This window comes from Anomaloglossus baeobatrachus, chromosome 6 (genome assembly GCF_048569485.1).
Source record: "Anomaloglossus baeobatrachus isolate aAnoBae1 chromosome 6, aAnoBae1.hap1, whole genome shotgun sequence".
NCBI classification, from domain to species: Eukaryota; Metazoa; Chordata; class Amphibia; order Anura; family Aromobatidae; genus Anomaloglossus; species Anomaloglossus baeobatrachus.
The window spans coordinates 560083367-560105096 of NC_134358.1; the positions used below are offsets into that span (position 1 = coordinate 560083367).

Sequence of the window (21730 nt, forward strand, 5' to 3'; positions counted from 1 at the left end):
AGTCTGGGAGATGACTCAGATATCCAACTGCTTCCACCAATATGCCACGAACAGCATTCCACTGCCTCCAATCGTCAGGACAATACGTGTCTAGGTGACATCTGCTTTCAGTACTTTGCCGATTACTGTATGTTTTCTCAGTGAACATATAGTATATACACAGCTGATTCCAACTCATGAAATATATATACTTCTGTATGGTCCCTGCCAAGCTCCGCAATAACCCCAAGAAAAACTAGCTGCCACCTCCAATCCTTTATACAGGCTGATTGGACACCTGTTACTGGTAACGTCTTTCTGACAAAGCTTCAAGGATGCGATTTTTTTTGAGCAAGAAGAACAAAGTTATTAAGTTTTATATATTTAACCAAAAAGTAGGCAGTAATTACAAAAACATACAAAGATGCTGGAAATTCAGACAAACCAATACCGTATATACAATTATATTAAATAAGTAGTAAATCTGTGTCATAGAAATAGCGCAGATTGTAGTGGAGGGAAGAAATACTTTTAGAAAAGATGGGACAAGTCTAAAGAGACCTGTATCTTCCTGCAGTACACAAAGGCATCAACTCAGACTTCTGTATTTATTAAACATCAGTCACTCCCACATAATTACCCTTGGTGACCTCAGATAGGGCTGTCATGGGCTGTGGCTCTGGTCTCTAGAAAATTATAAGAGTCCTAACTTTCAGGACATCTTGACCCCTGTAGATTTCAGGTGGAAAATCTTAGAACTACATTTCCTATCATGATTTTACTTTTTTATAGATAGGAAATATGATATTGTATTGTCATCCATCTGCCTGATATTAATTTGGAGCTCATAGGCAGGCCTCACAGTTTCATAAAAATATGCATGTCATTGACCTTGTGATCACGATGCCAAAAATGTGTCTACCAAAACTATGCCTGCCACAAAAACCCAAATATTCATAACTTTAAGTCGGCTCAGAGGAGCCCCTTTACCATCCTTTGAAGTCAAGCAAAGCTTACTCTAGAGGTGATACATTTATCACTTCTACCCTGTGGGATTTACAGAATCCAGGCTTTTCGCTTGCTTTACAGCAGATGTACCAGTTCAATTACCTGTTCACACCAGGGGGCCCTAGATGTATGGGGGCCCCCGATAATGTATTGTCACCTTGTGTTTCATTTCCAATAAATGAAGAACCCATGTTCCATTTCTCAATACATTATGCTAATTAGGACCGGGGGGAAAGTGTTTGATAGCTGTATATTTCCCCTTGATTCCTGTTTTAGGCCTCATTCACGCGTCCATGTTGTTGTTTTATCCATTTCTTTTCTTGTATACAACACATACCCATTATAATCTATGGTGCTATTCACATGTCCGTGTTTTTTCCGGACCTTCTGTCCATGTAAAACACGTGGAGACCTGGCTAGAGATTGAGCTGATAAAAAAAGAGTACCGTTTGCTGTCACTTATTTTACCCATTTCTGCCTTAGCTGGGAAGCGGTTAAAAGTAGCAGCATGTTCATGCTTTCGGCAGCTTGTGCTTAGAAGCCGTTTGCTAAAATTACAAATACAATGGAAAAAACACCAATGGACATGATAAAAAGACATCATGTGCACGTACCTTACAGTTTTGTGTCAATCAGCTTCTGTTCCTGCTTCTCTCAGGGAAGCAGCGGCTGCAGCTTTTCACTGAACATTGAGAGAATTGCAAAGAACAGTTAGTCGGCACGTAACTGTAGGTGTGCAAATTGTATGTGAGTGGTCACGTAGTGTTAGGTACGGGGATGTACCAAGTGAACAACACAGAAGGGAAGGGAAACCCTGTGTCTAGGGAAAGGAGCAATGGTGACCCCTGACCAAACCCACCACTGGTCCCTGGGGTCCCTCATCACCCTAGATAGGTTCTGCACCTATGCGCCGAGCCGGATACCTGACCCTAGGTATCACTAGTGCTGGACCCTAAATAGGGAACGGATGGCATGAGCTTTCACCACCCTAGATAGATTCTGCACCTATGCACCGAGCCGGACACCTGAGCCTAGGTTCCCGTGGAATGGGTGGCATGAGCTCTTCGTCAACCTCACTAAACACTATAGATGACACAAGGAGGACACACAGTGGAAAATGCATGAACTACTTATCCACAGATGACTCAGGTAGAGGTTCAGCAAAGTTTCAGACACAATAACACAGAAGAGTACAAGCCACCTGCTTGCAACCAGAGCTTGAATGAACTGAAAATATCACCAGCACCAGTCCAGGAAAGAAGGGAGTATTTAAGCACCAAGATAATGCTGATGATCAGCAGCTGGGTGGAAAGCGAGCTCCTGCTGGGACCAAAAGGGGGAGAGATAAATATCCAGCTACCTATACCAATAAATATTAAGAGCAGGAACAATAGTCAGGGAGCATTTTGCGCTGAAAAACACTGTGACCTTCTATGGCTAGAAACCACATGACTGTCTGACAGCCGTGACACACCCATGACATGTAGGAGCCAAACTGAATTTTTTTCCTGGGTGTAAATCTAGATTTGTCTATTTCCACCGCTAATGCTTGTCGTACTCCAACTTCTCCACCTACTTCTTCTCCATTTCTTATCGTGTGTTGGGGAATCCCAGTTATTTGCATGTGTACCAACTCAACTCCAAGCCGGACAAATTGCTGGCTATGAAGTCACATCTGTGCCGCTTACTAGATGCTGCTGCCTTTCGAGAAATGATAATTTGTGCTCAATCTTCCCAGAGGATAACCCAACTGATGTTATTTCTTGCCAACGTTGGTGACTGTTCCGTGCGTTTACAATTAAGGAAATAAGTGTCACTTACTAGATTTGGCATTGAGCTCCAAAGTAGCCTACACCAGACACCTACAGAAGCCTACTTATGGACAGGGACAATGTATGTTCTTCACAGTACATAGGCTCAATGTGTTCAGAAGAAGTGATCAACATTGCAACCAGGATTGATGGTGAAGGCATTGCAACGTCTGTTTCCACCACCACAAACGGTGGTTATCCATATCCTCCTACAACTACTCCGAATCCTACCCAAGGAACATGACCCGATCCCTAACATATTGTTTCATGCACTACCTCAGTCTTTTCTTTCATGTAAGCACATGGGTGACAAAAACCATACAGCGGACAAAGGACTACTTGGCATCAAGAAGAAAAATTCACGCTGGATGGCTCGCCAACAGCCGCAATAGGCATCATCACAACTGAAAATGGCGGGAAGTTTCTGACTGCCTTAGCTTCGGGCAAAGTAACTCATGCACTATGCATGGTGCAGAGCCTGAATTTAATTGTGAAAAATGTCCTAAAAAAAATACAACATTGCGGTAAAGAAAGACATGAACCGCACAAAGAAATATACAGAGAGTGAAATAAGTGTTGAACACGTCATCAATTTTCTAAGGAAATATATTTCTAAAGCTAATTTCTCACCAAGTATTAGAAAAATCCCATCAAGTTAACACATGCAAAGAAATCAAACCATAGATGTCCATACATTTATTCATGTGTATTAAAGAGAATTGGTACAGGGAAAAAGTATTGAACACATGAAGAAAGAAAAGAGGTGCAAAAAGAAATGGAAAATAGAGATACCAGCTAAAATCTATCATTAATTAGAAAGCAATGCTCCACACAATGAAAAATAATATCATCTGGTTCAACTGATGGTCAATAAAAAGGAGTCTCATTACCAAGGTGCCACACAAGACACATCTCATGATGGGTAAAACCAGTGAGCTGTCTCAAGACCTTTGCAACCTTATTGTTGCAAAATATACTGATGTAATTTGTTACAGAAGAATTGTAAACTACTGAAAGTTCCAATGAGCACTGTTGCAGCCATAATCTATAAATCGGCCAAGACCAGAAGCTGTGTTCAAATGTACAGAGACATTCTAGATAAAAGTCTTCTGCAATCTAAAAGTATGATGAAGATGAAATGAGAGTAAACATTTCAGCAAGACAATGATTCCAAACACACGGCCAAGGAAACTCCCAACTGGTTTCAGAGAAAGAAAATAAATCTTCCAGAATGGCCGAGCCGATCACCAGAGCTGAATCTAATAGAAAACGTCTGGAAGGAACAAAAGGTCAGTGTTCATAGAAGGAGCCGGGATCTGCAGGATGAGAGGAGTGCTCGTATGGAAGAATGGGCCAAAATCCCACCTGAGCAAAGATGTTTGTATGAAGTATTAAATACATTTCAGTAATGTGTTCAATACTTTTTCCCTATGTCATTTCTCATTATTACTCATCACTAAATTTGTTGTCAGTTGTTACCAACATCTAATGAAAAATGTATGTCAATAGCACATTTACAAATGTATTTACTTTGAAAATTGGTGATGCCTTCAATACTTATTTCACCTGCTGTACCTGCTTACAGAAAGTGGTAGCTATTGCCACAAGAATGTCTAGGCATTTCAACTTACATGGAGAAATGCGCCCTCTACGCTTTGCAAAAAAAGAATGGTCTTTTTGGTCATCCCCTGATTTGTGATATTGCAACACTAAAGGGGGCTTTACACGTCGTGATATCGCTAGCGATGTCGCTCGTGAAAGCACCCGCCCCCGTCGTTTGTGTGTTATGGGCAAATTGCTGCCCGTGGCGCACAATATTGCTAACACCCGTCACACGTACTTACCTTCCTAGTGACGTCGCTGTGGCCAGTGAACAACCTCTTCGTTAAGGGGGAGGTTCGTGCGCCGTCAAAGTGACGTCACACAGCGGCCGACCAATAGAAGCGGAGGGGCGGAGAGCAACCGCATTAACAACACGCCCACCTCGTTGCCGGAGGACGCAGGTACGCTGTTGTTCGTCGTTTTCGGGGTGTCACATGTAGCGATGTGTGCTGCCTCAGGAACGACAAACAACCTACATCTACAACGACCAACGAGATTTTGAAAATGAACGACGTGTCAACGATCAATGATTAGGTGAGTATTTTTGACCGTTAACACTCGCTCGTAGCTGTTACACGCAACGACGTTGCAAATGACGCCGGATGTGCGTCACTAAATCCATGACCCCGACGACATATCGCTAGATATGTCGTTGCGTCTAAAGCCCCCTTAAGGAATTACATTTTCCTTGTGTTGCTGCGCCTGTACGAGTGGCAGGCACGCTGGAGCTTGGGTTACCATAAAATCCTCGACCGGCGCTCACCGGAAAGCAACAGGAGACGGAGGAAGAACAGCGACTTCTTCATGTACGTGCCTTAAGAGGTTGAAGACCTCTAAACTTTTTCAATGTCAGCACTCCAGATTCTAAACCTGCCTGCCCCGGATTCTTCTAGATGATCTCATACCTTAAAGAACTACTGTACGTTCTTTAATATGTAATAACTTGGTTTAGGAATATAAAAAGTTATGTAGCATTCATAAGAAAGCGACTTTACCTCCTAAAGACCATCTTACACATTTCTGAAGTCAGAGCGTCAATTTCGACTCGCCACGGGGTTTCCATACATTAGAAACAAGCAACGAACGAATTCTCCGAGCTTCTTGTCACCGTAGGACGCAGCAAAGAACAGAGACGTAACGAAAAGGCCAAAAGCAATCATAAATATTCCGCATTTCACGATTTTCAAAAATTCAGCTCTATTACCCATTCTGTTTTATGTGTCGCGTTCTCTTCACATGGGCGATTTTTCAATCTACAAGAAAGTAATTTCGAAAGTTGTGGATGTCTTACATCTCAAGGAAATTGAGACCGCAGGAAGGCTTTTTACGAGTATGAGACATAACACAACATTCCAAATGTTCAAAATAGATGTATACATGGAAGGGTGCCTCGTAGCATATTGGATGGTTCGGAATAATTCCCGGTAGAAGGGTCTGGTAGACACACACCTGTAGGCTTTTATACATGAGGACTTGCAGTACCAATCATGGCCACTACAAAAAGTATGGAACCACTTCACGTTAGCCATAACCATAACCTCTTCAATCAACAGATCAGTAGGGGGCTATGGGAGTCAGAAATCACTGATCTGAAATTAAGCACCCAACCTAAGGATGTCATCAACAATAAAATCCACCACAAAAAATTAAGACTTTATAAAAGTAGACCATCCAGTTTTTGGTTCTTGATGTCTCCCAATGGAAAACCCTGCCTTTAGGGAAAGGGATGACGGTGACCCCTGGTAAAACATACCACTGGCCCCTGGCTCCCCTGATGTCCCTTGATAGGTACCTATGCGCTGAACAGATGTCAAGCTACTCGTACCATTAGGGGGCGTTGGGACTCAGGTAAAGACTCCTGAGTGCAGAATACAGACACCCACTAGAGGTCGATAACAAGCGCAGGGATAGTCGATCAGCCAAAGTCTATGCCGAGATGACACGTCTGTACAGAAGAGTAATCAAGCCAAAGTCAGATAACAGAGCCGAGGTCAGATGCCAGGAGGACAAGTAAGCACTGGGGAGTGAAAAGGAGGGGACACGAACCAGGACCAGAGACAGGAGGACAGGGAGGTACAGAGGTCAGTTGGGGCAGGAAGAATGGAGGTAAGGTCAGGCAGGAGGGAAGAAGGTCAGGTCGGGCAGGAGGAATGGGGGTCAGGTTGGGCAGGGGGGAAGGAGGTCAGGTCGGGCAGGAGGAATGGAGGTCAGGTCGGGCAGGAGGAACGGAGGTCAGGAAGAATGGTACCGGGTAGCAAGACTAGAACAGAGAACTCTCACAGGAACAGTTGCACGCAGCAGAGCTGGAAATATTACTGACGGCGTTCCGGTGGAATCCACACCATAATAAAGCGGTGTAAGTCCTGGAACAAGTCCCTCCCACAAGACTTAATCCCATCAGAGTCCCGTTATGGTCATGACAGCAGGATACGTAGGCCCTGGCTGACCCTGGACTGGGCTCTATGTAATGACAGGACAAGAAGAATGTGGCGCCCCAGGACCTGGTCGCCACAACAGCATTGCCCTCCCCAAGGGTTAATGCTGAGCCTGGAGGTAATTGGGAGATCTATTGGCCAGTAAGTTTAACACCCAACGCAGTTCTCCCTCCGGCCAGCAGAGGGAGCTCTGAACCTGGAATTTCAGGGAGGATTCCTTAAGTCTGGCTGGAGGGAGGAAGTAGTGGTTAGTCTGTAGACAGGAGTGAAAGAGGACAGACGGAGAGTAGTGCTGCCTTGTAGAACTGGGGCCTAGAGCTGGGATAGCTTGGCCCAGTGAAGCAAGAGGTGCAGAGAGGCACAGAAGAGACTCGGACATCGGAGCCTGTGGTTGCCAGGGTATAAAATCCATCCCTGGTAGCTGAATCCGGAGGGCAGGAGAGCTGCAAGCCCCCTGGCCCAGAAGCAATCTGAAGGTACAGCTGCATCCCAAGGGCCCGGTGTGGACTCCAGCAGAGAAGCACCAGAGAGGGCCTGCGCAGTCTACCACACAGAAAAAGGGACGAACCACCAGTCCCAGCAGCAAGAGGGCAATTGCTAACCCAAAGTGCAGTGTCCTAAAACAGCAAAGAAAGATTAGGGAGTAGGCCTCATACTCAACTGGCCAAAGATCACCCCAGGCACTTCCAGGCCGGCCGGACCATCTTTACCATCTGTGATGGTCTCCCTGGACTAAACTTCTGCCGAGTAAAAGAGGAGAAGGTAAAGAGACTACTGTTTGTGCCTGTTTCTTTCATTGCTTGTCGGCCCTGCACCGTGTTAGTCACACAACACCATAGACTTCCACAAGCACCAACTGTGTCCCGGGGCACCGCTCCACCTGTGGGGAGGAGTACCACCATTGCTGCCACTTCATCACCCCGGAGGCCTTACACAGCAGCGGCGGCTTAATAGCCGCATACCACAGGTGGCGTCACGAACACAAACTTAAAGTCATCAGCCACATATTCTACTGACACCCACCAGGGCCACGGAGCCGGGCCCAGCCACCACTGACTACCACCGGACTAGTCCGGCCCGGCACCGGGTGTCCCATAGCCCTGGGGTGGGCGAGTAAATTTTGGCGTCACGAACAGGATTTCGTGCCCGGTCACACCGGGTACTGTGCGCCTGCAGGAATTGTGCTTAAAAGACTGTGTACTGTCTGCAAACTGCCGCTGCCATTAGCCTCGCCGAGCGCAGGAAGAAGGGGGGCGTGCCTGACAAAGAGCGCGAAGGGAGCGCGCCATCAGAGCAGAGCGCTGTTAACCCCGCGCGACCCAGAAGGAAATTTGAAAAGTGAACGGAGCCTGGTAAGGTTCACTAAGGGGGAGGAAGATGTCCGACTCAGAGGAAGAGCAGGTGGCTGCCATCGCCCGAGGCGCCGCAGCACCGGCCGAAGCAATCCCAGTCGCCGTCGCCCCAGCCCCCGCTGTAGCGCCGGTAATGCCGATCACAATGCCGTACATCCCGGGAGCAGAATGGCTGCCGCAGTACTCCGGGGAGTCCCATACCTTGAGCGACTTCAGAGAAAGCCTGCACAGCTTGTTCCGGGTGTATCCTCTGACTGAGAGCCAGAAGGTGGGCATATTAATGGGACAGCTAGCCGGCGCGGCCCAGCGTGAAGTGAAGTCCTGGCCTGATACAGATAAAGGGACAGTAACCCAGATATTGGCCAAGCTAAAGAGTACTTTTGACACCCGCACCGCAGCAGAGATACAGATGAGATTCTTTGGGTGCAAGCAGCGGGCCACAGACAGCATAAGGGACTATGCCTTAAACTTGCAGGAGGCCCTGAAAGCAGTTAAACAGGTGGACCCAGAGAGTGTACGTGAAGAACACAAACTCCTAACTGAGCAGTTCATAGAGGGGCTCCGGTCAGATGCCCACAGGACCCAGCTGCGTATCATGGTCCTGCAGAACCCTGCTCTGGACTTTGCAAAGTTTAAGGACCAGGCCATCCGGGTACTGAGAGAATCTACACCGAATGACCCAGTACCCCTCCGGCCTCTTGCTATCACGTACCCCGGGGTGGTGCCTGCAACACGAGCTGCTGCAGGGGCTGAGGCGCAGTCCCTGGATAAGGATCCCACTGCAGAGCTCAGACAGCAGGTCCAGGAGCTGACCAAGACTGTAGTTGCCCTTGCCAAGACCGTGCAGTCTCTACAAGTGACCCCATCGCCTGCAAGAATCGAGTTGGCCTCCAGCCCAGATGACGTCCCATGGATGCGACAGAGGAGGATTCCGCCGACCCGAGGAAAAGACACAGACCGGTATGATTCAACAGGACAACCGATCTGCCGCCGCTGCAGCCAGGCGGGCCACATTGCACGACGCTGTCCTTTAAATGGGCCGAGCCTGGGGCCAGGAGCCAACCCCCAGGTGTAAGGAAGCCCGGCTCAAACCCCAGCCGCAGCAAGTATGTGGGAGGATGACCGGTCCTTCCTATTGTGCTGGATGGGATCCCTTTGAATGCCCTCCTGGATACGGGGTCCCAGGTAACAACCATCCCCTACAAACTGTACAAAAGATATTGGGCTGATTCAGACATTGACCATGGCCCAGATGATGATTTAACAATTGTGGCCAGTAATGGTCAGCCCTTGCCTCAAATTGGGTACAAAGAAGTAACCATTAAAGTGGGGCGGGTAGAATTGCCATGTCAGGGGATGATAATTGAAGATATTGATCGCAAAGAATCTGACCCACTGCTAACCATTGGTACAAATGTGATAGAAAATTGTATTGCCGAAGTGATAATTTTGTTGCAACAGGCGTCTGAAACCGCCAGCTCCGGGCAGCAGCGTGCCCTACAGAGGGAGATCAGAGCCCTGATGAGGAGGCAGCAGGTAGAGCTGGCCGGAAGAGAAATTGGCAGTGTGAGGGTAAGTGACCCCCTCCCCATTGCAATACCCCCAAGAAGTGAAATGTTGATATGGTGTCGGGCAGCAATAGGCCTCAAGGGTCAGGATTACCATGCCTTGGTAGAACCGGTGTATTCAGACAGTAGGCCTGGAGTCCTGGTAGCCAGAGGGGTAGCAGACGTCCGCAAGGGGAGAGTGCCCGTCCGTGTCCTGAATTGTGGGGAGGAGGAGGCCAAATTGCCCCGGTACGCCACTGTAGCAAAACTGTACACTGTCAGCAACAATACCATCAAAGCAGTGGAACCCTTGATCCCGTCTGACCAGGCGGAAGACAATGGCTCCAAGGGACAGCTGGAAGACTGGTGCCAAAAATTACATGTGGGCACCGACTCCACCCCCTCACACCAAAAGCATGGGGTTTACCGGGTGGTACAGGAGTATGAGCGGGTCTTCAGCAAACACCCCCTAGATTTTGGGCAGGTGAAAGGGGTTAAACATCAAATCCCCACGGGTGATCATCATCCCATTAAAGAGAGATACCGCCCTGTACCCCCCGCACAGTATCAGCGTGCCAAAGAAATGTTACGGGAAATGAAGGAGGCTGGGGTTATCAGAGATAGTTGTAGCCCCTGGGCAGCTCCACTAGTGCTCGTAAAGAAAAAAGATGGTACAATGAGAATGTGTGTAGATTACAGGCAAATTAACCGTATTACACATAAAGATGCTTATCCACTGCCCAGAATAGAGGAGTCACTAACAGCCTTAAAGTCAGCTAACTATTTCTCCACCTTGGATCTCACCAGTGGGTATTGGCAGGTTCCCGTGGCAGAGGCGGACAGGGAGAAGACTGCATTCACGACACCAATGGGCCTCTGTGAGTTCAACTGTATGCCATTCGGGCTCTGCAACGCCCCAGGGACGTTCCAAAGGTTGATGGAGTGCTGCTTGGGCCACCACAACTTTGAAACCGTGCTGTTGTACCTGGATGACGTCATAGTCTACTCCAAGACTTATGAAGACCACCTGAGGCACTTAGCAGAAGTGTTTGAGTCCTTGTCGAAATATGGCCTGAAGATAAAGCCGTCCAAATGTCACCTCTTGAAGCCAAAGGTGCAGTACCTGGGTCATGTGGTCAGCGCAGAAGGTGTGGCACCTAATCCGGAGAAAGTCACCGTAATCAAGGACTGGCCAAGACCCACCACGGTAAAGGAGGTGCGGCAGTTCCTTGGGCTGGTGGGTTACTACCGAAGGTTCATTGATGGTTTCACCAAGATAGCAGCGCCCCTTCAAGATCTCCTGGTGGGCCAGCCAAAGCAGGCTAAGAAGCAGAGCCCTCCATTTGAATGGAGCAGCCAACTAGAAACATCCTTTGTCCGGCTGAAAGGGGCTCTCACGGGAGAAGAAATTCTGGCCTACCCTGACTACAGCCAGCCATTTGTACTGTATACAGACGCCAGCAACGTGGGCCTGGGAGCAGTTCTGTCCCAGGTGCAGGGAGGCAGAGAGAGGGTGATAGCGTACGCCAGTAGGAAGCTTCGGCCCACAGAAAGGAATCCAGAAAACTACAGTTCCTTCAAGCTGGAGTTCCTCGCTATTGTTTGGGCAGTGACTGAACGCTTCAAGCACTATCTGGCATCGGCCAAGTTCACCATCTTCACGGACAACAATCCGTTGACACACCTGGCAACAGCCAAGTTAGGTGCGTTGGAACAGCGATGGATGGCCCGGCTGTCTAACTTTGACTTTACCATCAAGTATCGGGCTGGCAAGAAGAATAACAATGCTGATGCGCTGTCCAGAATGCCTCACTTACCCGAGTCTGGAGAAGACCTGGATGACCTCGAAGAGATAGAGTTACCGGCTTTCCATCACCAATGTGTTTCCCAGTGTGAGCACGCTGTAGGAGTGAAGCGCTCGAGCCAGCACGAGGTCTCGGTCAACCCATTACTTCACCATAATTGGGAAGAGACGCAAAACGGTGACCCGGCCGTGCGATTGGTCAAGGAAAAGCTAGCCCAAGCTGAGACCCATCTTGGCCCAGACGCTCCAGAAGAAGCCCAGCAGCTGTGGAAAGAGAGGGGACGACTGTTCACCTACCAAGGCAAGCTCTGCAAGAGATATGTCAACTGGCGAACAAATGAACTTGTCTGGCAGATAGTGGTTCCGCAGAGGGATGCTCCAATGGTCCTAGCAGCTTATCATGATAACGCAGGACACTTCGGGTGGAAGAAGTTGGAGACCCTACTCCGCGATCGGTTCTATTGGGTGCACATGAGAAAGATGATCGAGAAGTGGTGCCGAGACTGTGGTCCGTGTAACCTGAGGCGGAAGGATGATGCCAGCCAGAGGTCTCCCCTACAGCCAATTGTCACGAAGCAGCCCCTGGAGTTGGTGGCCCTGGACCACGTGAAGTTAACACCAAGCCGGTCAGGCTATGTGTACGCCCTCACCATTGTGGACCATTACTCTCGTTTCCTGGTAGTAGTGCCTGTGAAGGACCAGACAGCCAGAACAGCAGCTAGAGCGTTCCAGGCATACTTTTGTCGGCCTCACGGTTATCCGGAAAGGGTACTGACTGATCAAGGTCCTGCATTCGAGGCCGAAGTGTTCCAAGAGTTCTGTAACATGTACGGCTGTAAGAAAATCAGAACCACACCGTACCACCCCCAAACCAATGGATTGTGCGAGAAGATGAACCATGTGGTTATTGATATGCTCAAGACTCTACCTTTGGAAGAAAGAAACCAATGGCCAGAAAAGTTACCAGATCTGGTAGACTTGTACAACCATATCCCGGTAAATTCGACCAACTGCAGCCCTGCTTACCTGATGCGAGCCAGACCTGGCAAGTTACCTGTAGACTTTGAGATGGGGACTGTGTCACCTGAGGCGGTTCAGGAAATAGAGGATTGGGATACAGAGCGGCAGCAGCGGTACCGTAAGGTCCAGGAATGCGTAGAGAGGAGCCTGTCTCAAGCAAGAACGAGACAAGAGCAGCATTACAATCAAACAGCCCCAGCAACTCCCTTAGCACCTGGAGAACAAGTCCTCAAGAAGAAGCGGAGGACGCATAAATTGGATGATCAGTGGGAAAACGAGCCCTACACCATTATCCCCTCCAACTTTGACAATAGTAAGGTATGCCTCATAAGCAAGGATGAAGGCAAGACCTATCAAGTAGTTTCTCGGGACCGCCTGAAAGTGTGCCCTGAACGGTGCAGAACCCAAAAAGAAGTAGAAGAAGTACAAGAAAGTCCCCAAAGTCAAGAAAAAGAGGAAGAGATGATCCAAACAATCCTTGGAAAATTCCCCAAAACTTGGACCCGAATAAACAATGCCATAGTGGTACCAGTCTTGACGTTCCCGCAGTTGGTCGAGCCAGAAACAGAAGAGGTTCCAGATCCACCTAAAGAACCGGCCGCTCCAACACGAGGTGACACGCCAGCAGTGGAACAGGAGGTTCAACCCCCTGCCAGTGGTGAACCTGCCGTACCCTTGGCGAATCTGAGATCCCGTAGGCAACCGACATGTATCCCTGTCAGGGTTAGGCCTACCAATCACACGGGGGGGGCAGACACTCTAAGTAGTCAGGGACAAACCCCAGAGCTACGCCGGTCCCAACGTAGCACTCGGGGACAGCCCCCTCCAAGGTATAGAACATAGAAAGTAAAATACCTAGCAGAATGTAAATAGTTATGTGAAATGTCTGTCATGTTGTGTATAAAATGCTTTTTGCCTTAGGTGACTAAGTAAATGGACAATTGGGCCACTGGACTATGGGTGGCCAACGCCTAAATTGTTCATAGTTAGCACCAGTGTGCTCAACACCCCTGAAGAAAAACCCGTCCGGCGTGCATAGAGTGAGGTCATCAATGCTCTGACGCACGCCCAGAGCCTACGTTGGGGGTTTGATCGCGGCGGGTTCCCCATGGAGCAGTGTAATGGACACCCGGCAGGGAGCCACACTGGACTCTTATAGTAATGTTTAAGTTTGTAACGTTCAAGTAATGCGCCTCCCATAATGGGATGAAATGTTCTAACATGTCATGTTTGTTTCTACAGTCCGGGAGTACTGAATTTAACTAAGGGGGAGTGTGGCGCCCCAGGACCTGGTCGCCACAACAGCATTGCCCTCCCAAAGGGTTAATGCTGAGCCTGGAGGTAATTGGGAGATCTATTGGCCAGTAAGTTTAACACCCAACGCAGTTCTCCCTCCGGCCAGCAGAGGGAGCTCTGAACCTGGAATTTCAGGGAGGATTCCTTAAGTCTGGCTGGAGGGAGGAAGTAGTGGTTAGTCTGTAGACAGGAGTGAAAGAGGACAGACGGAGAGTAGTGCTGCCTTGTAGAACTGGGGCCTAGAGCTGGGATAGCTTGGCCCAGTGAAGCAAGAGGTGCAGAGAGGCACAGAAGAGACTCGGACATCGGAGTCTGTGGTTGCCAGGGTATAAAATCCATCCCTGGTAGCTGAATCCGGAGGGCAGGAGAGCTGCAAGCCCCCTGGCCCAGAAGCAATCTGAAGGTACAGCTGCATCCCAAGGGCCCGGTGTGGACTCCAGCAGAGAAGCACCAGAGAGGGCCTGCGCAGTCTACCACACAGAAAAAGGGACGAACCACCAGTCCCAGCAGCAAGAGGGCAATTGCTAACCCAAAGTGCAGTGTCCTAAAACAGCAAAGAAAGATTAGGGAGTAGGCCTCATACTCAACTGGCCAAAGATCACCCCAGGCACTTCCAGGCCGGCTGGACCATCTTTACCATCTGTGACGGTCTCCCTGGACTAAACTTCTGCCGAGTAAAAGAGGAGAAGGTAAAGAGACTACTGTTTGTGCCTGTTTCTTTCATTGCTTGTCGGCCCTGCACCGTGCTAGTCACACAACACCATAGACTTCCACAAGCACCAACTGTGTCCCGGGGCACCGCTCCACCTGTGGGGAGCAGTACCACCATTGCTGCCACTTCATCACCCCGGAGGCCTTACACAGCAGCGGCGGCTTAATAGCCGCATACAACAGGTGGCGTCACGAACACAAACTTAAAGTCATCAGCCACATATTCTACTGACACCCACCAGGGCCACGGAGCCGGGCCCAGCCACCACTGACTACCACCGGACTAGTCCGGCCCGGCACCGGGTGTCCCATAGCCCTGGGGTGGGCGAGTCAAGAACACTAGTCAACCCCACTAGGTCCTAAAGAACACACAGGGAAAACAAACAAGGGACTGCAAATGGACAACTTATCTGCAAGATGACTTTGGGAGAATAACAGCAACATACACAACGAGTTTCCAGGAGATTACAAATCCACTGATTGCAACCTGGAAAGCTTAGGAGTCAAATTCTATCACCAGCAACAAACCAAGGGGAAATGCGGGTAAAAACACAGGGAGTAGGGATAAGGATTTGCAGCTGAAAAGGTAAAGATGTCCTAAGGTCCTAAAGGGAAAGAGTTAACCATAATGGAGAAGATTAGTGTTGAGCGGACCCGGATCTGAAAAATCCGTATCCGCACGGTTCGAGGTTCCGAACCGAGTCCGACCAGTACCCGGGATCCGTGGTGCACGATCTGAGTCTCTCGCTCTCTCTCTCTCTCTCATAATACAGGCGGTAACTCAGGATCAGTAATGTAATGTATGTACACAGGGGCTGCACCAGCAGAATAGTGAGTGCAGCTCTGGAGTATAATACAGGAGGTAACTCAGGTTCAGTAATGTAATGTATGTACACAGTGACTGCACCAGCAGAATAGTGAGTGCAGCTCTGGAGTATAATACAGGAGGTAACTCAGGATCAGTAATGTAATGTATGTACACAGGGGCTGCACCAGCAGAATAGTGAGTGCAGCTCTGGAGTATAATACAGGAGATAACTCAGGATCAGTACAGGATAAGTAATGTAATGTATGTACACAGTGACTGTACCAGCAGAATAGTGAGTGCAGCTCTGGAGTATAATACAGGAGGTAACTCCGGATCAGTAATGTAATGTATGTACACAGTGACTACACCAGTAGAATAGTGAGTGCAGCTCTGGAGTATAATACAGAATCTAACTCAGGATCAGTAATGTAATGTATTTACTAAGTCATTTAATATTTGTGATTAAATCTATTTGTAAATTGCTAAATAGTTCGTAAAAGTATATATATATATGCTTTAAAGGGACATTTGCTTGTTTTCCCTCCATACATACAGTATTACCATCATTTACCATACATTGAAAAAAAAAGAAATAAAAACTATAATTGTCAGGACGACTAACAGCAGGAAACATAAAGCACTGACATTAGGTACAGAAAGCGGCTCAGCTCCCCCCGGTACACAATGGCTGGGTGAGCGGCTCCAGTACATTATCCATTTAGATTCCATCGGGCACGCTGCGCTCGGTTCACGACTTCTCCCTTTGTCTGAGCTGAATGCCTGATTGCAATTCTCCTTGATTCTGAACTTGCATACAGAACATTTAAAAGCTCTGCTGGAAAAGTCGTGTTTACAACGCAAGGACCATATACTTAAATCCGCGCAAACAAACCCCATTGGAAAAATGTACGCCCCCTTATTGACGGAGATGTCTTATGTATCCATTAGAATGAAAACAAAAAACGTCCGCTGTTTTTGCATGACTCCTTCATAGAAATAGAGCAAGGAGTGGGAAAAACAAGAGACATCGCAAGTGTAAGTGCATCCCTCTCTTCTTGAAAGGTGGCCCTCAGGTCATTGAGGTTCTGGGGTACAGAGTTACGGCCTCTACATGGCGACTCAGCTTATCCCATAGGTTTTCTATGGGATTCAGGTCTGGAGAAAGTGCAGCCGCTCCATTTCAGGTCCCCGAGTCTCCAGCAACCATTCCCTAATGATGTGACCTTGATGAGCTGGAGCATTGTCCTCCATGAAGATGACATTAGGCCGGTATTGTTCATGCAGAGGCAGAATGACTGGATTAATGATGTTATTCCAGTAGTCGGGGCTGTCACTGCACCTTTCACACAGTGTAGGGCCGTTCTGTACTGACTAGACACAGTGGCCCACACTGTGACATCATCCTCACCAAAGGCTTGTCTGGTGACAGCAGCGGCTGATGTATATCGCTCTCCTTGACGTTGCCAACATCGTTGGCAGCCATCATTTATGCTCAGCGTGACATATCTGACATGACACTTGGGTGCCTTTCACCTCCTTTAAATGTGCTTAGAGTTGTGTGACATTCATCATCCGGTTCTGAATGGCATTGTTCACAATAAAGCTTTCATCACTGTGGGATGTGGCCAAAGGATGTCCACCTCTCTGCCTTTCTGTGACTCTTCCAGTCTCTCTGCATCTCTGTACAACCTGCTGGTGACACTCTAAGCTCAGTGGCCACTTCTCTGCCTTTTTGTGACTCTTCCAGTCTCTCTGTGTCTCTGTAAAACCTGTTGGTGACACTCTAAGTTCAGTTGCCATTTCCGTCTGAGAACATCTTGCTTGAAGCCTCACAATGGCGCGGTACTGCTGATCAATTGTTAGGTGTCGTCTTGGACTCATGATTTCAAAATGTGAACAGCATGATGAAGAAGACGGTATAATGCCAATTCTAATTGAACCCCGAAATTTATTGGCCGATTCATGGATCAAACACTTGCTGTGAATTTTGCCATTAAACTCCTTGTTAGAGAAAAGCAAGTTGTGCAAAAAGTGCTGAAACATTGAACAGTTGGATATGAGCATTCAGAAGGTCAGAGAAGGTCACACTTGAAAAGGTTAGAGGGCATTTTAATATAATCCTGAAATTTCAACCCAAATCCTAGTATATATGTCCATTTCCGGGTATATATGTGGCCCATCCTAGTATATATGCCCTCCTTTCTGGTCAAATCGTGGTATATATGTCCTCCTTCCTAGTCTCTTGGTGGTATATATGTTTCCTATCCTGATCCCCTTTCTGGTATATTTGTCCTTCATCCTGGTGTATATATCTTGTATCCTGGTAAATATGTTTCCCATCCTGGTATATACATCCCATTCCTGGTATATATGTGGCTCATCTTGGTATATATATCCTCCATCATGGTCCCATTGTGGTCTATATGTGGCTTATCCTAGTATATACAGTATGTCCCTTTCTTGGTATATATGTTTCCCCTTCTGATCCCCTTTCTGGCATATTTGTTTGTCCTTCATCCTGGTGTATGTCTCCTATCCTGGTATATATGTTTCCCATCCTGGTATATATCCCTTTCCTGCTATATATGTGACCCATCCTGGTATATATGTCCTCCTTCCTGGTCCCATTGTGGTTTATATGTGGTCCATCCTAATATATACAGTATGTCCCTTTCTTGGTATATACTGTCTGTGGCCCATCCTGGTCCCCTTTCTAGTAAATTTGTCCTTCATCCTGGTGTGTGTCTCCTATCCTGGTATATATGCCCACCATATTGTTGTATAAGCCTCCAATTCTGGAGCTGTTTTTAGCTCATAAAAAAGTAAACTATTCTACTCACCTTCTGTCTTTTTCCCCCGGTATGCGGGGTCGAAGCCGGCAACGGACTTCAGTGTGTAAGAAAAGGCCAGCTCATGATGTCACTGCCATGCACCCCCAGTCACACGCTTGCCAATGTCAGGTGATGGCCTCTGATTGGCCGGCAGATTGTATTGCTGTGAAGGGATCTGGAGAGTCTCTGGGCAGTAATACATTTCAGCTGATTTTATGTCACAGGATGAGCATCCAGCTGAAGTGTGAGCTTGTGCCGGCGGGCTCCCCTCCACCACCAGGTCTTGCCGTGACCTCTGCAACCACTATCGTTACGCCCCTGGCTTTACCTAATTTTAATGCAAATTTACATTTATACCATCTACATTAAAAGATGTACACCTTGTAAAAAAGTTTATTTTTTCTTGCCTTTTTAACAGAAATTTCAGAAATCTTTCCCATGTTTTGCATCTGGTAATGCAGGAAGTACCATTGATTTAAACAGACGTGAATACCGCTATCTGTGGTCAGGAAATGGCACTTTTAGTGGACAAAAAAAAAAAGTAGACCACTTTTTTTCTTTTTTTCCACCAACCCCTTTAAGGAAACTGTCGTAAGTGTAATAACCTGCATTGTTATCCAGCACCGAGACCTTTAGTGCTGATTGTTATTGCCGACATATTCTCATAATAATAAGAAATTAAGTATTTAATCAATGATCTTGTTGTCAAACTGAAGACGACAGCGCAGGGGCGTCCAATGCCCGTAATTTACTGATTTATATGCAAGGTTCTGTATCTTACCTCTCTTCCATGTGGGGAACCGATTAGCATACAATAATCAGAAGAGCCGGTTCGTCGATGACATCTCAATGTGGTCAACGAATTTTAATTTGGCAATTTGTGAAGCCATCGCTGTCTTTGGGCATGTTCAAGACAGATTCAATATAAAAAGATTTTGATGTGTTTTTGAAATATGTAATTTTATTAAAGTCCCAGAACGTGACTTGTTTTCTAATATCTTTCTTTGCAACTTTCAAACAAGATTTTATATATATATATATATATATATATATATATATATATATATATATATATATATATTAGCTGTAGTACCCGGGCGTTGCTCGTGTGTCGTGATGTTACTTTGGGATAGCAAGTGACAGTGGGCTCTTATGCTGTCCCTTACACTAGAGGATCCTAGGCTATCCCTCACCTCCGGATTACTCCTAATGGTGGAGATGCCAGAGTCCCATGCCTTTCTATACTCCTGAAAAATACTGCTCTACTACCCCCCCCCCTTCAGGGAGGGACAGGGCATGAGTGAGATGATAAACAGATAAGGACAGACAAGAGAAAACCAAAGCTTTGACACACTGCACACACACAGGAATAGACAAAGAGATATTCAGGAGAAAAACAAGAGCAGGTGGGGAGCAACAAAAATGCAAAAAGGGTAAACTCCACAGCCACACACAGCAACAGCTATCACACCAGATAGTCTGGATCATCACATCTCCCCAGACCAACTAAGAAAAATTATAGCTGACACAAATGGAAGTGTCTAGCCAGCATGTATAGGAGGAGAGCAGATGTGATTGGCTCCCTCACAACATGTGATCAAAGGAGACTAACAAGCAGACTAACAGAGATTAATGCTTGCTAGCTTGCCTATGAACTACCAATCTGTTGGTTAATGCCCAAGTCTGCCTGCACTGATTACAGACTTCGTATAACATGGCAGGTGATGACAAGTGAAGCAGAGCCGCAGGGTGGCACCATTGGTACAACACATAATAGCCATCCCTTATTGAATTTTTAGCTTATGACTCAGCCGTTCCCGCCGTTCCTATGTTTGCTGCCCTATAATTGGAAGCAGCCCTTGTCTGGATATTAGTGAATACATCCTCAGTCCACATTTCAGCGTTTGCTGTGGATGAAAGTCGTGTTGTGTTTAATGCGCCGCTCGCACCGTCAGGGATTTACGGCTCTCGCGGGTTCGGCTTTGAGAGTCTTCTATCGACGGATGATTCTGCCCGGAATAACCATTGATTTACAGTGTTTACATGGAAATGACGCAGGAAGAGCCGATAAAACTGTGACCCTTCAGATTGTAAAATATAATTACCATTCACACAGCTACATACGGCACATCCCCGAGAACAGGTCACCGCTACCCGAAAAACTGGACTCATCGAGGCTTGTCCGAGTCAGACGCGCCCAATTCATTATGTCTGAAAACTGGCATGTGCCTCTATGCACCTCGCCAATATCTCACTCCAGTGCTGCCCATGTGCCTCTATGCACCTCGCCAATAACTCAATCCAGTGCTGCCCATGTGCCTCTATGCACCTCGCCAATAACTCAATCCAGTGCTGCCCATGTGCCTCCGTGCACCTCGCCAATATCTCACTCCAGTGCTGCCCATGTGCCTCCGTGCACCTCGCCAATATCTCACTCCAGTGCTGCCCATGTGCCTCTGTGCACCTCGCCAATATCTCACTCCAGTGCTGCCCATGTGCCTCTATGCACCTCGCCAATAACTCAATCCAGTGCTGCCCATGTGCCTCTATGCACCCCGCCAATAACTCAATCCAGTGCTGCCCATGTGCCTCCGTGCACCTCGCCAATATCTCACTCCAGTGCTGCCCATGTGCCTCCGTGCACCTCACCAATAACTCACTCCAGTGCTGCCCATGTGCCTCCGTGCACCTCGCCAATATCTCACTCCAGTGCTGCCCATGTGCCTCCGTGCACCTCGCCAATATCTCACTCCAGTGCTGCCCATGTGCCTCCATGCACCTCGCCAATATCTCACTCCAGTGCTGCCCATGTGCCTCTGTGCACCTCGCCAATATCTCACTCCAGTGCTGCCCATGTGCCTCCGTGCACCTCGCCAATATCTCACTCCAGTGCTGCCCATGTGCCTCCATGCACCTCGCCAATATCTCACTCCAGTGCTGCCCATGTGCCTCCGTGCACCTCGCCAATATATCACTCCAGTGCTGCCCATGTGCCTCCATGCACCTTGCCAATATCTCACTCCAGTGCTGCCCATGTGCCTCCGTGCACCTCACCAATATCTCAATCCAGTGCTGCCCATGTGCATCCATGCACCTCGCCAATAACTCACTCCAGTGCTGCCCATGTGCCTCCGTGCACCTCGCCAATATCTCACTCCAGTGCTGCCCATGTGCCTCCGTGCACCTCGCCAATATCTCACTCCAGTGCTGCCCATGTGCATCCATGCACCTCACCAATAACTCACTCCAGTGCTGCCCATGTGCCTCCGTGCACCTCGCCAATATCTCACTCCAGTGCTGCCCATGTGCCTCCGTGCACCTCGCCAATATCTCACTCCAGTGCTGCCCATGTGCCTCCATGCACCTCGCCAATATCTCACTCCAGTGCTGCCCATGTGCCTCTGTGCACCTCGCCAATATCTCACTCCAGTGCTGCCCATGTGCCTCCGTGCACCTCGCCAATATCTCACTCCAGTGCTGCCCATGTGCCTCCATGCACCTCGCCAATATCTCACTCCAGTGCTGC

The 21730-nt window shown here is 48.0% G+C and overlaps 1 protein-coding gene across 2 annotated transcripts in view; it reads right to left on the reverse strand.

The window, feature by feature from the left end:
* Positions 1–21730, reverse strand: part of DGKB (diacylglycerol kinase beta) — a 705227-nt gene that overhangs the window by 594231 nt on the left and 89266 nt on the right. Inside the window, exon 1 of one of the 2 annotated variants that reach the window (XM_075315723.1) lies at positions 1602–1620. The exons of the other annotated variant lie outside the window; for it this stretch is intronic. The gene's annotated coding sequence lies outside the window, so the exon portion shown is untranslated. Of the gene's footprint in view, positions 1–1601; positions 1621–21730 lie in introns of those variants that run through there. 2 annotated transcript variants of the gene reach the window in all.